We start from the raw sequence: 14,232 nt of genomic DNA, 5'->3' as shown, positions 1-14,232 counted from the left end.
GGATGGGGCAAATGACTTAATTCTGCTCCTATGTCTTATGGTCTTATGCAAGCATCACTAGAGCTCTTAAATTCTTAGCAAGTTATTTTTACTATATAGTGAAATTCCCTCCTCATAAACATCAACATATTATTTTGTTCCCTAAATCCTTGCTACATCTGCAAATTAACTTCCATTATATCACAATGCAATGAACTAAAACAAAGAGATGGTACGATAGTGTAGTGGTTAGCACATCATTTTACAGAACAGGTGACCCGTGCTCAATTCCCGTCACTGCCTATAAGGAGTTTGTATGTTCTCCCTGTATCTGCGTGGCTTTCCTCCAGGTGCTCTGGTTTCCTCCCACAGTCCATGCTTTACCAGCTGGTGGGTTGGTAGGTCGTTATCAATTGCCCGTGATTAGGCTAGGATTAAATCAGAGGATTGCTGGGCAGTGTGGCTTGAAGACCTGTTTCACACTGTATCTCTAAATAAATCTCTACATCCATTTGTAGTCATTTAAAAGTATTCTTTTTCTCCTCCCCTAAAATGCATATGTTTGTGTTTCCCCTGTAATTTTCTGTTCACCAGTTTTTTTGCTTCCACACTGATACACATTGTAATAGTTGAGGGCTTATTAGTGATCACAGTGTTAATGCACAAGTATCAGCTTGTAAACCTAAAAAAAGATCTATTCAATCCTAAACTCTGCTACCTATCCTCTAACTAACTCTTTATCTATGCGTTTATGCTAACATCAATTGTAAGTAACCTTGGTTTGTGTAACAATATTTTTGAGAATTATTTTGAAAATCCAGACATACTATCTCCATCAGTTGCCCTTAATGCCCCTGCCACCTACATCCACAAGAAGTACTATTTGATCTGTCAAATACTATTTTCCTTTCATAAAAACCTCATCAACTGCCTAAGTGTTTTATGATTTTCAAAGTGCCCTATTACAGTGTCATTATTGATAGATTCACGCATTTGGCAACAACAATTGACAAGCTAACTGGTTTTAGTTCCACATTTCTCTCTCCTTTCCTCATTTCCTAAATATAACTTTTAAATTTGCTGCCTTTCTAAACTGACAAGAATGCTTCAGAAAAAAAAAATCAAGTTCATCAGAATTGTAATATTATTTCTGTAAATCACCAAATGTTGATTCCTGGTGTGCCGTGTATGACGACCAGGATATTTTTTCAAATTTAATTCATTTTATTAACACACACAAAATGCTTGAGGTACTTAGCAAGTCAGGCAGCATCTGTGGAGGAGAATACACCGTTGATGTTCTGGAGCTTTTTGTAGAGCTCACATGATTCTCCTCTAATGCCTATCCATAGTTTCACAGCCAGGCGCCAATACTCTCCACTTGCAGCTGATGAGTTAACTGCATTTGTTTCTCCACTGCTCCCCACAGAGATCCATTCCTCATGTCTTACATCTCGTCCATTAGCTGAACCTATGTCCACTGAAATGATCATGCTGGTGCTTATAGCAGGGTGTCCTTCTTGATCCTATTTTTGCCTCTAAATTGTCAAACTGTTTGCCCCATATTTGACCCAGGATGAGAACTGGTTTCCTTCAATTAAACATGAGGAAGACCATAGCCATCTTGCTTAATCTATTCTATGTCCCAAATGCTTCAACCCTCTCCCAGGTATCTGAAACTACGTGAGCCCGTTCTCAGTCTTTGACCCTGAGATGGATTTTGGGTCTGATGTTGGTAACACAGCTCATGCGGCCAATTGATATCTCTGTAGTATTGCCCACCTCAGTCCCTACACCAGCTCTAAGCACTTGTATGTACACAAAATGGCCACTTTATTAGGTACATATGTGCTCCTGCTCGCTAATGCATATATCTAATCAGCCAATCATGTACAGCAACTCAATGCATAAAAGCAAGTAGACATGGTCAAGAGGTTCATTTTTTGTTCATTGGAATGGGGAAGAAATGTGATCTAAGTGACATTGATCATGGAACGATTGTTGGTGCCAGACAGGGTGGCTTGAGTATTTCAGAAACTGCAGATCACCTAGGACTTTCATGCACAACAGCCTCTAAAATTTACGGAGAATGGTATGAAAAACAAAAAAAAGCTTTGAGTGAGCAGGAGTCCTGTGGGTGAAAATGCCTTGTTAATGAGAGAACACAGAGGAGAGTGGCCGGATTGGTTCAAGCTGACAGGCAGGTGTCAGGAACTGACGTAATGATGCATCGGTGTGCAGAAAAGCAACTTTGAATGCACAAATCATCAAAGCTTGAAGTGGATGGGCTACAGCAGCAGAAGACCATGGACATACACTCAATGGCTACTTTATTAGGTACAGGAAGTACTTAAAGTGACCACTGAGATTATAGGTTCAGCCAGTACCATATGTCTCCAGTCTTTCTAAGTTTGCCTCTTTTAGTAAGAGTGCACTTCCATCTGACTCCCGTGTTGTATCTCTCCTCTTTAATGTGTATGGCCAGTGCAGGGTTTGAATGTCTGTACAAATCTGTTTCTGTTCTTGCTGTATTGGTGTCATATACTGTCACATAGCTACATTCATTGCCTCTTACTGTCTCCTTAGAAATCTTTTCAGTCTGCTCTCCCTCTTCACTCCTCCCACAAAGGGAGTCATCAAGATGCATATGAGCCACTTAAATGACAACAAACATCTACAATGACCGGAATATGATCAAAACCGCGCTGGCAAATACAGTTAACGGACCAGAAAATGAGTCCTTGGTTTTGAGATCATGCATACTCCAAAGAACAGATTGCAAAACCTGTGAACAGTATCAACCATCAGACTCCTGAACCAGAGTGGATAACTTCACTTACCTCAACAATGAACCGCTTCCACGATCTATGGACTCACCTTCAAGGACTCTATGCATCATGTACTCAGTATTATTTATTTGTTTCCTTGTTTGTTTTGCATTTTCTCAGTTTGTCTTCTAATGTACATTGGTTTTTCATCAGCCTTTGTTCACAGTTTTTCATTCATTATATTGTATTTCCTTGCTCTACTAGAATGCCTGCAAGAAATTGAATCTCAGGCTAGTATATGGTGATATATATGTACTTTGATAATAAATTTACATTGAATTTTGAAAACACTTTGAAAGAAATGAAAGATATTCTGAGCTCTTAGGTTGTAAATACAGACGCACTAAAAACACTTTGATATAAGTGTCCCGGTTGTAATAAAGATAGGAAATCTTGTTTAAGATGTTGGAAGGCTGAACTTTAGGGTTTTAGTTGTTCAAAATATGATTTGGAGGTTTCAAAAATGAATGATGCACTGTTATCATTAATATAAGCATTTAGTATGGAGGAGATAACATATGAATTGTGAAATGACACATGGCTAGATGGTCCTTACATCACCACTGATCACTTTGTGATAACGGCATCTTGTTCTTAACTTCCCCTTGTTTGTTTAACAAGTATTCACATTAGTATATTAATTGCATTGAACTTTGCTATATAATGTGAAATCTAATGCCTTCAGATTCCCTTCACAGCAAAAGACATCCATGAGGAGCACTGCTACAACAAAATATCCATCATCATGGACCCCACCTTCCAGGCCTTGCTCTTGTCTTGCTGCTGCTGACTAGAATGGAGGTACAATGCTCTTAGATCCCACACCACCAGGTTCAGGAACAGTTATCAGCCTTCAACCATCAGGCTCCTAGAACAATGTGAATAACTTCTCTCACCTCAACACTGAACCGATTCCACAATCTATGGGCTGACTTTCATGTTGGAAATGGCCAAGATGAAAGGGCAACTAAAATTTAAAGAGAAGCAATCAGTATTAGTTAAACAGATGGGAATGGGATCACGATTTGTTGCAGTCTCTGCAAATGTTCAATGAAGATCAATAAGCTCGGCAGGAAGGCCGGCTCTCTTCTGGGAGCAGAACTGGTGGTTGTGTCTGACAGGAGGATGCCACAGAAGCTACGGAGCATTATGGACAATCCCTCTCACCCCCTCCGTGACACACTGGACACCTGTAGTGAAAGACGGATTCCACCGAGGTGCACTCCTGAAGACCACAGGAGATCCTTTCTCTCCTCCTCCTCAAGTACATAAGTATATGGTTTCATTACTCATCTGTATTTTGCACATTCTTACCCAATCTTTGATATCAAGGGCAAATTACAAAATGGGTCTAGCAGCAACTCCTGAGGCCCACTACTAGTCACAGGGCTCCAGTCTGAGAAACAACCTTGGATTTCTATTTTTGAACCAAATGTGCATCCCATAAGCTCATTCTTCCTGGATCCCATGCAATCTAACCTTCCAGAACAGCCTGGCATGCAGAACCTTATCCAAGACCTTACTGCTAAGGCCTATTGACGTGCCCACATCAATCTTCTTTGTCACATCATCAAAACACAGTCAAGTTCATAAGACATGCATACAAACATACTGACTACCTCCAATCAAACCTTGTTTTTTCCAGCTATACATAAATCTCATCCCTCACAATTTTCTCCATTAACATTCAGTACCTACCACAGATGTTAGATTTTGCTTACAGATTAATAAATAGTAAAATTCTAAATGTACAGTTAGAAAGCAATCTCCATATTAGAATTAAATCTTTAATAAAAGTACAACATAAATTCCCAAGGTCGCTGCTGGGTCTGAGAATGTGAAATAAGACTTGAAGATTTAGAAGTGAACTGATTGCAAAGTAATATAATTACGATGTTTAAATTGCTGTAAGGAAATGAGAAACAGATAAAGCTGGCAACTTCTACGAGCAGAAGGGTCAAGAACAAGGGACCACAGAGACGAGATTAAATGTAAGAAACTTAGATCAGAGGGCAGGGCAATCAACTTCACACAAAGAGTTGAGAAGCTCTGGAATTCACTTCCATGGTTAATGGCAGAAGCAGGGACTAAGCCAACATTCAGGGTTAAATTGAATAAGGTGAATAAAAGAAAAAAGATTGAATGGATATATGGACAGGGTGGTTATGTATGATTGGAACTTACTGTCTGCAAGGAAAGAATTGGTTAGATTTGTATTTTCAGTAGTCTGTAGTTAATTACATCTTCCCAAATATGATGAAAGGATGCAAGGATGCTAGAAGCTGAGCTGATGAAAATAAATCTATCCATTTTAAGTAACATCAGAATTTTCCTCATGTTATCTTCGCCAGCATCTTTCCATGAGATTATTTTAAATGTGACTGCAGAATGATACCTTGAGTACTAAAGCATCTGGTTGCAGCAACTTCAAATTTATTACGGTACTTATTTTTTCATGGATGAGACAGAGAGCACGTAGTAATTGCACTCCGTACCAAGGTTGATGGATGTCCTAAAACATTTCATCAGGGCCACACCCGAGCTGGGATCAGTACGCCAACACTGCTACAGAATGCCAGAGTGACCTGCGGGGGGCCCTGAAAAATGAGATTAGGACCATGCTGGAGATGGGCGTCACCCAGCCTTCAAATAGTAAGTGGTGCAGTCCTATTGTTATTGACCTCGACAAGGATGGCACCCTAAGGGTATGCATTGATTTCTGTAAGTTGAATGGCATTTCTGTAGTTGATGCCTATGCATGCCGAGTATTAGGAAGGATTGGATGGGCAAACTACATTACTACACTAAACCATAGTAAAAGTTACTGGATGATCAATCGAAACTCTCACTGCCTTCTGCACACCCCTGGATCTGTTTCAATTTACAGTGTTGCCTCTTGGTCTTCACGGTGCCCCAGTAACCTTCCAGGTACTGATGGACCGGCTGTTATAAAGCTGAGAGGACTACCTAGATAACAGGGTTGTCTTCAGGCCGATGTGGTCAGAGCTCCTGGCCAAGCGCGCAAGGTCCTGGAGAATATTCATGCTGCCGGTTTCACCCTAAATCTACAAAAATATGAGTTTGCAAAGAGGGACAGAGTGGAGTTACACCCTCTGCTTCAAGAGACTGATGGTTGAGGGGTAATAACTGTTCCTGAACCTGGTGGTGTGAGTCCTGAGGCTCTTGTATCTTCTTCCTGATGGCAGCAGCGAGAAAAGAGCACGGCCTGGGTGGTGGGGGTCCCTGATGATGGGTGCTGCTTTGCTGCACCAATGTTTCGTGTTGATATGCTTAATGGTGGGGAGGGCTTTACCCACGATGGATTGGGCCATATCCAGTACTTTTTGTAGGATTTTCTGTTCAAGGGCATTGGTGTATCTATACCAGGCTGTGATGTACCCGATCAATGTACTCTCCACTACACACCTATAGAATATAGTCAAAGTTATAGATGTGAAGCTGAGTTTTTGCAACACCTAAGGTAGTTAAGGCTCTGCTGTGCTTTCTTCATAATTGCACGTGTGTGTGTGGGCCTAGGAAAAGTGCTCTGAAATGGTAACACTGAGGAATTTTAAGTTGTTGACTTCCCCACCTTTGATTCCTTACTGAGGACTGGCTCATAGACCTCCGATTTCATCCTCCTGGTCAATAATTAGCTCCTTGGTCTTGCTGACATTGAGTAAGAGGTTTTGTTATGACAGCACTCGGCCAGATTTTCAATCTCCCTCCTATATGCTGATTCGTCACCACCTTTGATTCGGCCTATGACAGTGTTGTCATCAGCAAACCTACGTATGGCGTTGGAGCTCTGCTTAGCACACAGTCATAAGTGTAAAGTGAGTAGAGCAGGGGGCTAAGCGCACAGCCTTATGCTGTACCTGTGCTGATGGAGAGTCTGGGGGAGATGTTGTTGCCAAACCGAACTGACTAGGGTCTGAAAGTGATGAAATTAGGAATCCAATTCCACAAGGAGGTATTGAGGCCAAGGTCTTGAAGCGTATTGATTAATTTTTAGGGGATGATAGTATTGAGTGCTGAGCTGTGGTTGATAAAGAGCCTCCTAATGTATGCATCTCTGCTGTCCAGTTGTTTCAAATCAAGTGCCAGATCATTTGAAAATCCTGCTCCCATTGTTGCTTCATGCTGGTGATATCGAGTTTGAACAAACCAATTAGTAGGTTTCTCTTTTCCTGAATTCTTTATTTACATTAAAATAACTTTCATTTGGCCATCATCAGTACAGCTTTGACAACATTTGAATGGACCCACATAAGAAAAATACTGAATAAATCTGGCATTTAAGGTAGAAAATAAAAAAAAAAATAATGGCTTCCCTCTCCTTTAAAAGATGATCTGGGGTTAATCACTAACGTCGTTCTGAAATGATTTGCTTCTTGGTGAAGTGCTGTAGATGAGAGGAGCAGCTCTGTGATATTCATAAAACCCACTAGATTTTCTTTTAGCTGCTAAAGCAACTCTGATTCCATCAAGCATGTCTCGGTTTTAATAAAAAAAAACTTGAGTGGCATAGGTGAAAAATGACTTTCCTCACCCGGTCATCTGTCTGTCATGTATTATGCAGGTCAGCAGTATTTGTCCTGAAGTGTATCATTCCGTAGTTGTGTCAGGTATGAAATATGCTCAGTGTAATTCCATCAGACTCTGCAAAGTTGATTAGAACAGATCACCTTTCACCAAAGACATCTCAACAGATTGACTGAAGAAGACTTATTGTAAGTGTACACTTAGAGAAAGAACAAATTCTAATTTTGTGGTTCTTTAAGTTTGGGAGCTGCAAATCCTTATGTCATTTCCTGAGGATGAAATGCAGTTGGTGGAAGCACACATCTATTCTCTTCCCACACTCCCTTCAGCTCTTAAGTGCATTCCTTTATTCAGACACAGAGGAACTCTGACCTAACAGATCATGTTGAACAATTTCAAGGCACACAGTCAGTTAAGTTCCATTTACGGTTCAGATAACAGGATTGCTCATAATTTTGAGGTTAATTTATTTATTTAGTGAGATACAGTGTGGAATAGGCCCTTCTGGACCTTCGATCCATGCCACCCTGCAATCCCCAGTTTAATCACGGAACAATTTACAATGATCAATTAACCTACCAAACGGTACATCTTTGCACCGGGAGCAGGGATTAGTACGTGATCAGGCATTGGGTACGGATGGTCTGTAGCTATGACAGGATAGCGAAGATGTCAACACTCTTTATCAAGGCCGTGCACGCGATCTGCTGTGGATGAAGGGTATGTGGTAGAAGGAAGCTGATAGTCCTGCACAAGGTAATGTTTGTTGCACTGACAGACGTGGCAGAAAGTCAAAACATCTGCAGATGCTGGAAATCTGAAATGAAATAGAAAACTCCGGGAACACTCAGCAGCTCCGGCAGCATCTGCTGCAAGAAAGACAGTTAACATTTCAGGTTGAAGATCTTTCGCCAAGTCAAGCTTTGTCAGTGCTATCACCTTCGAAACACCTTCATTAAGACTTTTGACTGGAGGAGCTGGTCTCTGGTTATCCTCTTAGCAACTCTTTCCCCCTTTACTCATCACCCATACATAGTTTGCAACCTAAAGCAAACTTCTTTTTCTCTCTTTCCTCATTCTGGAATATTAACTCAATTGCATGACCGGCTGAGTGCTTGCAGCTCTTCACTGGTTTTGTTTTGGGAATCCTGCATTCTTTATCAAGGAACACAAAGGAGTCCAGCTTCAGGTACTGTGTGCGCTGTGCTTGATACAGAAGTCTGTAGCAACCTTCACCAGCATGCTCCATGTGAGAATCAGGAACAGTTTTAATATCACCGGCATATGTTGTGAAATCTGTTGTCTTTGTGGGAGCAGTACAATGCAATACATCATATAGAGGAAAGAACCTGAATTGCATTAAGTATATATATATTAAAATAGTTAACTTAAATTAGTTGTGCAAAAATAGAATATAAAAAAGTAGTGACATAGTGCTCATGGGTTCGATGTCTATTCAGAAATTGGATGGCAGCAGCAAAAAAACTGTTCCTGGATTGTTGAGTGTGTGCTTTCAGGCATCTGTACCTCTTTCCTGATGGTAGCAATGAGAACAAGGCATGGCTTGGGTGATGGGAGTCCTTAAAGATAGATGCCGACTTTTTAAGGCATCACTCCTTAAAGATGTCCTGGATGCTACGGAGGCCAGTGCTCATGATGGAACTGACTAAGCATATAACTCTTTCCAGAATCCGATAGTCAAAATTTCAGCTTCCATTAGCAAACATGGTATGATGGTGCAGAAGCACAGCAACACCTGCAGGCTGCCTCCACTGTATCCTAAAACTGTGATGCAACGTATTTCACTTGGATGAACAAATGTCTAATAAGGCTAATCTTTTAATTCTACAGAACATACCCAATGTCCAGATACTGTGGTTGAAGCTTAGTCTTCCTTGTACAGACCCAAGCTGCTGCCATCGCAGCTCTGGTCACCAGTATTCATTAGTGAATGAATCACAGCAGCACTTCAAGGAATAAACCCTCCCACTAATCTCAAGAAGCTGCCCATTGGTGTAGTGGCATCAGCACTGGATCTTGAGGTGAGCGGTCTCGGGTTCGAATCCAGTCAGCTCCTTGCACATTTTTCATCCATGCTGGGTTGAGCGTCGAGCTAGCAACTCAACCTCAACAAAAAAAAACAGGCAAAAATGATAAAGAAATGGGAAGGTTTCCGCCCAATGCACCACAGTTGAAGCAACATCCAAAGATGAGCGACTCTGTGGATCGGGAATTTCTGTCCTTCTCAAAGAAAGTGTTTGTCTTGGTGTTGTTGGTTGCTCTCACACATGCTGTGGTATAGGCTCTCATATATCTGTGTTCCATGCTTAAAGATCTCGCCCTGCTCTGCACTGATGTCTGAGCGTGAAGACAAATTCATTCAACACCTGACACACTCATGACAGCAATGAACTGTAGAAAATGCCAAACAGGTGAAGAACTGTAACAATGCCTGATAGAGGTGAATCAGAAGATATTTGCTGGCCCAATAAATAATGCTTCTGGGGATATTTCCTGCAGCTGCACAGACATTCATTTGCAGGTTGCAGGTATCAGGTATCAGCAACTGTATCAGTTCCAGCCTGAAATATAAACAAATGCACCCTTAAATGCTTTACAGATGCTCCCCCTGTTTTTAAAAAGAGCATTTCAGGAGTCATATAGTCATAAAACACTAAAGCACAGAAACAGGCCAATCTATTGTCTGCTGAAGTATTAATTTGCCTAGTCCCATCAACATGCACCCGGACCATTGCCCTCCCATCCATATATCTACCTAAATTTCTCTTAAATGTTGAAATCAAACCTACATCCACCACTTCTGCCGGCAACTTGTTCTCCACTCTCTCCACCCACTGAGTGAAGAGATTTCCCTCACGTCCCCCTTAAACACTTATACCCTTAGACCATGATCTCCAGTTCTAGTCAGATTCAGATTCAGTTTATTGTCATTTAGAAACCACAAATGCAATGCAGTTAAAAAATGAGACAACGTTCCTCCAGAATGAGATCACAAAAGCACATGACAAAACAGACTACACCAGAAAATCCACATAACGTTTGCCAATCCCCAATCCAGAGTCCGGAGAGGCTGCTGCGTATTAATTTCGCGCTACCATCTTAGCACGTTCCCTGGAAAGGAGCTCCAAATCCACCAGACAAAACAAGACCAAAAACTAAAGCTACAAGATCTGCACAAAACCACATATAACATATAGTTACAACAGTGCAAACAATAGCATAATTTTTTAAAAACAGACCATGGGCACAGTAAAAATAGTCTCACCCAACCTCAGTGGAAAAAGCCTGCTTCCATTTATCATAACTATACCCTTCCTAATTTTGTATACCTCTATCAAATCTCCCCTCTATGAAGTAGCCAATGAAGTCCTAATCTATTCAACCTTTCCTTATAATTCAGGTCTTCAAGTATTGACAAGATTCTTGTAAATTTTCTCTGCACTCTTTCAATCTATTGACATTTTACCTATAGGTAAGTGACCAAAACGGGACATAATACTCCAAATTAGGCCTCACCAATGTAATATTCAACTTTAACACAAAATCCCAATTCCTGCACTCAATACTTAGATATTTGAAGACCACACTCCTCAGTGCCTTAATGCAACACCTCACACTTGTATGTACTAAATTCCATCTGCCATTTTGCAGCCCATTTTTCCAGCTGTTCAATTCCTGCTGCAAGCTTTGACAATCATCTTTGCTACACTTCACTACACTCCAAGTCTTGGTGTCATCTGCAACTTTGCTGATCCAGTTTACCATGTTATCATCCAGGTCATTGATATAAATGACAAACAACAACTGACCCAGTGCTGGTCCCTGTAGCACACCACTAGTCTCAGGCCTCCAGTCAGAGAGGCAACCATCTACTACCACTCCCTGACTTCTCCCATGAAGCCAACATCTAATCCAATTTCCTACCTCATCTTGAATGCCAAGAGACTAAACCTTCTTGACTAATCTCCCACATGGGACCTTGTCAAAGGCCTTTGCTGAAATCCATGTAGACAACATCCACTGCCTTGCCTTCATCAACTTTCCTGATAACATCCTTGAAAAACTCTATTACTGTAGATTGGTTGGACATGCCCTATAACACACAAAGCTGTGGGGACAATCCCTAATCAGTCTATCCAAATACTTATATATCCAGTCCTTTAGACTACCTTCTAATATCTTACCCACTACTGATGTCAGGCTCACTGGTGTATTCTTAGAGCCTTTTTTAAACAACGGAATAACATTAACTATCCTCCAACCCTCCGGTACCTCATCTGCATCTAAGGACATTTTAAATATCTCTGCTAGAGCCCCTGCAGTTTCTGCATTATCCTCCCACAGGGTATGAGGGAACAATTTGTAATGCCGTGGGGATTTATTCACCACCTTAATTTTCCTCAAGACAGCAAATACCTTCTCCTCAGTAATCTGCATAGGGTCCATGACCTCACTGCTGCTTTGCCTCACTTCCATAGATTCTGTGTCCATCTCCCAGGTGCAAAAAATCCATTTAAGATCTCTCTCATTTCTTTCAGCTCCATGCATAGGTGACCACTCAAATCTTCCAGAGGACCAGTTTTGTCCCTTGCTATCATTATGCTCTTACAGTGCCTATAAAAATTAATCCCCCCCGCAACCCAGAAGTGTTCATGCTTTATTGTTTTCCAACATTAATTCCCAGTGGATTTAGTCTGGCTTTCTTTGACACTGATCAACAGAAAAAGACTCTTTCATGTCAAAGTGAAAACAGATCTCTACAAAGAGACCTAAATTAATTGTAAATACAAAACAGAAAATTCGACAACAAGGCAGGATAATGGGTTTGAGAGAATAATAAATCAGCCATAATGGAATGGCGGAGCAGAAACAATGGGCTGAATGGCCTACTTTTGCTCCTATGTCTTATAGCTTTAACCCTTCGGCATGATGGCCCATTAACCCCTTGCTCCAGTGGAACGACACGCACACAATTTCATGTCGGAATTACTTCAGCACCTGTAGCTCCCAAATTTCATATAGGAAAAATATAAGTATATCTCAGTTGTGATTCACTAATTACCAAAACCTAATCTCCAATAAAAGGTTAAGAAAGCAAATCACTTTTAGCATTTTTTTGCAGTGTGTACAAAATTCATGTGTGTTCGCACACACAGAGTTTAACACTTTGCAAAACTTGATGGAATGAAGACAGCTCACTTCTGCTTCTATTCTGCTGTAATAAATTTTAGGACAGAATAAAAACAACCATTAGCAGCTTAAGTTATAAAGCTTTGGCAAGAGCTAACTGGCATCTTTCAATTTTTTGATGCATTTCAAATCTGTGTCATAATGTCTTAACTCTACATAAGACTAAATGACTTCTCATAATACAGCTTAAGCTTTGATGTTTTATATTAAAGAATTAATGATGACTGGTGCAGATATGCCAGATGGATTGTTTCCAGATATACTGGCCTACTTTTTTTTCATTTTTCATTTGTAGAGATTATAAAGAATAATATGCACAGTGTAAGTTTAGCGGCTCTAACTAATATACAACACAAAACCCCTTCCTCGCAAATAATTTATATATTTATTTTTCAAATAACACAGGAAACTTACTTCTATAATTTGATGAATTTATTGGTATTGTTGAAAAGAATAAATAGAAAATTACTTTTCTTGCATATACAAAAGTAATGTTAAAACTTTTATATTACACAGACATACTTTAGTCTGGTTTTATTCAAGAATGCTTAGAGTATAGTTACAACACCACGAGTTACAGAGACTGCGGGGTCTAGGTGATACAGATTGGGAATCTGGTGCACAATCTAACGTGTGCTCCTTCGACCCAGTGCAGACACTGAGTAGTCAGTGTCTGGTCAGCAATGTTCAGAAAGCTGGTTGCCCTTTTGCATCTTTGGGAGCCTGAAATTTTGAAGGGCTGGCACCAAGTTTAAAGTGAAATCTACTTGCACTGCTTGGAGGAGAGCTGCACTGTGATCATTGCAGGAGATGCAAGCCATTGTGGAGATAATTATGATTTTCCCCATAGACAAATGATACAAAACAGGAGGGATTGTTATATTGTCATTTTCTATACTGGAAGCTAGGTTAGAGGACATAAAAGGAGGATATCCCTCATTATCCACAAGGGGGCAAACTCCTGAACCAGGGACTCTCCACCTCTTTCAAACTGGACCCTTGACTTCCTGACCAATAGATCACATTATGTTAGGATAGGCAGCAGTATTTCTGCCACAATTATTCACAGCACTGGTGCCCCACAAAGTTGTGCTCTCAGCCCTCTAGCACTCGACTCTCTGAACACTCATGACCGCATGGCCAGATTCTCCTTTTACTCCATCTATCAGTTTGCTGATGATGCCACCATTGTGGACTGCATCACAAGTAAGAATGAGTCAGAATAGAGGAAGGAGATAGTGAGCCTCGTGACATGGTGTCATAAGAGTAAACTTCCCCTGAATGACAGCAAAACAAAAGAGCTCGTCATTGACTTTGGACAAGGGCGGGTCAGTGCACATTTTCCTGGTTGCATCAATGAGGTTGAGAGCATTTAGAGTTTCGAGTTCTGATGAGGGAACATTATCAATACCAGTCCTGGACAATTCAGATTCAGGTCCACGTTGATACCATAGAAGAAAGCACACCAATGGCAGAGGCTGAAGAAATTTGGCATGTCCCCTTCTGACCCTTACCAACTTTTATCTATAAATCATCAAAATCAAAATCAGGTTTAATATCACTGGCATTCATTGTGAAATTTGTTATTTTACAGCGGCAGTAGATTGCAATTCACTGTAATAATAACAGTAAATTAGAATAAGATATATATAAAACAATTGAATTAAAT

This window comes from Hemitrygon akajei, chromosome 1 (genome assembly GCF_048418815.1).
Source record: "Hemitrygon akajei chromosome 1, sHemAka1.3, whole genome shotgun sequence".
Classification (NCBI taxonomy): domain Eukaryota; kingdom Metazoa; phylum Chordata; class Chondrichthyes; order Myliobatiformes; family Dasyatidae; genus Hemitrygon; species Hemitrygon akajei.
The sequence above is the reverse complement of the archived record's forward strand: the minus strand, read 5'-3'. Positions refer to the sequence as shown.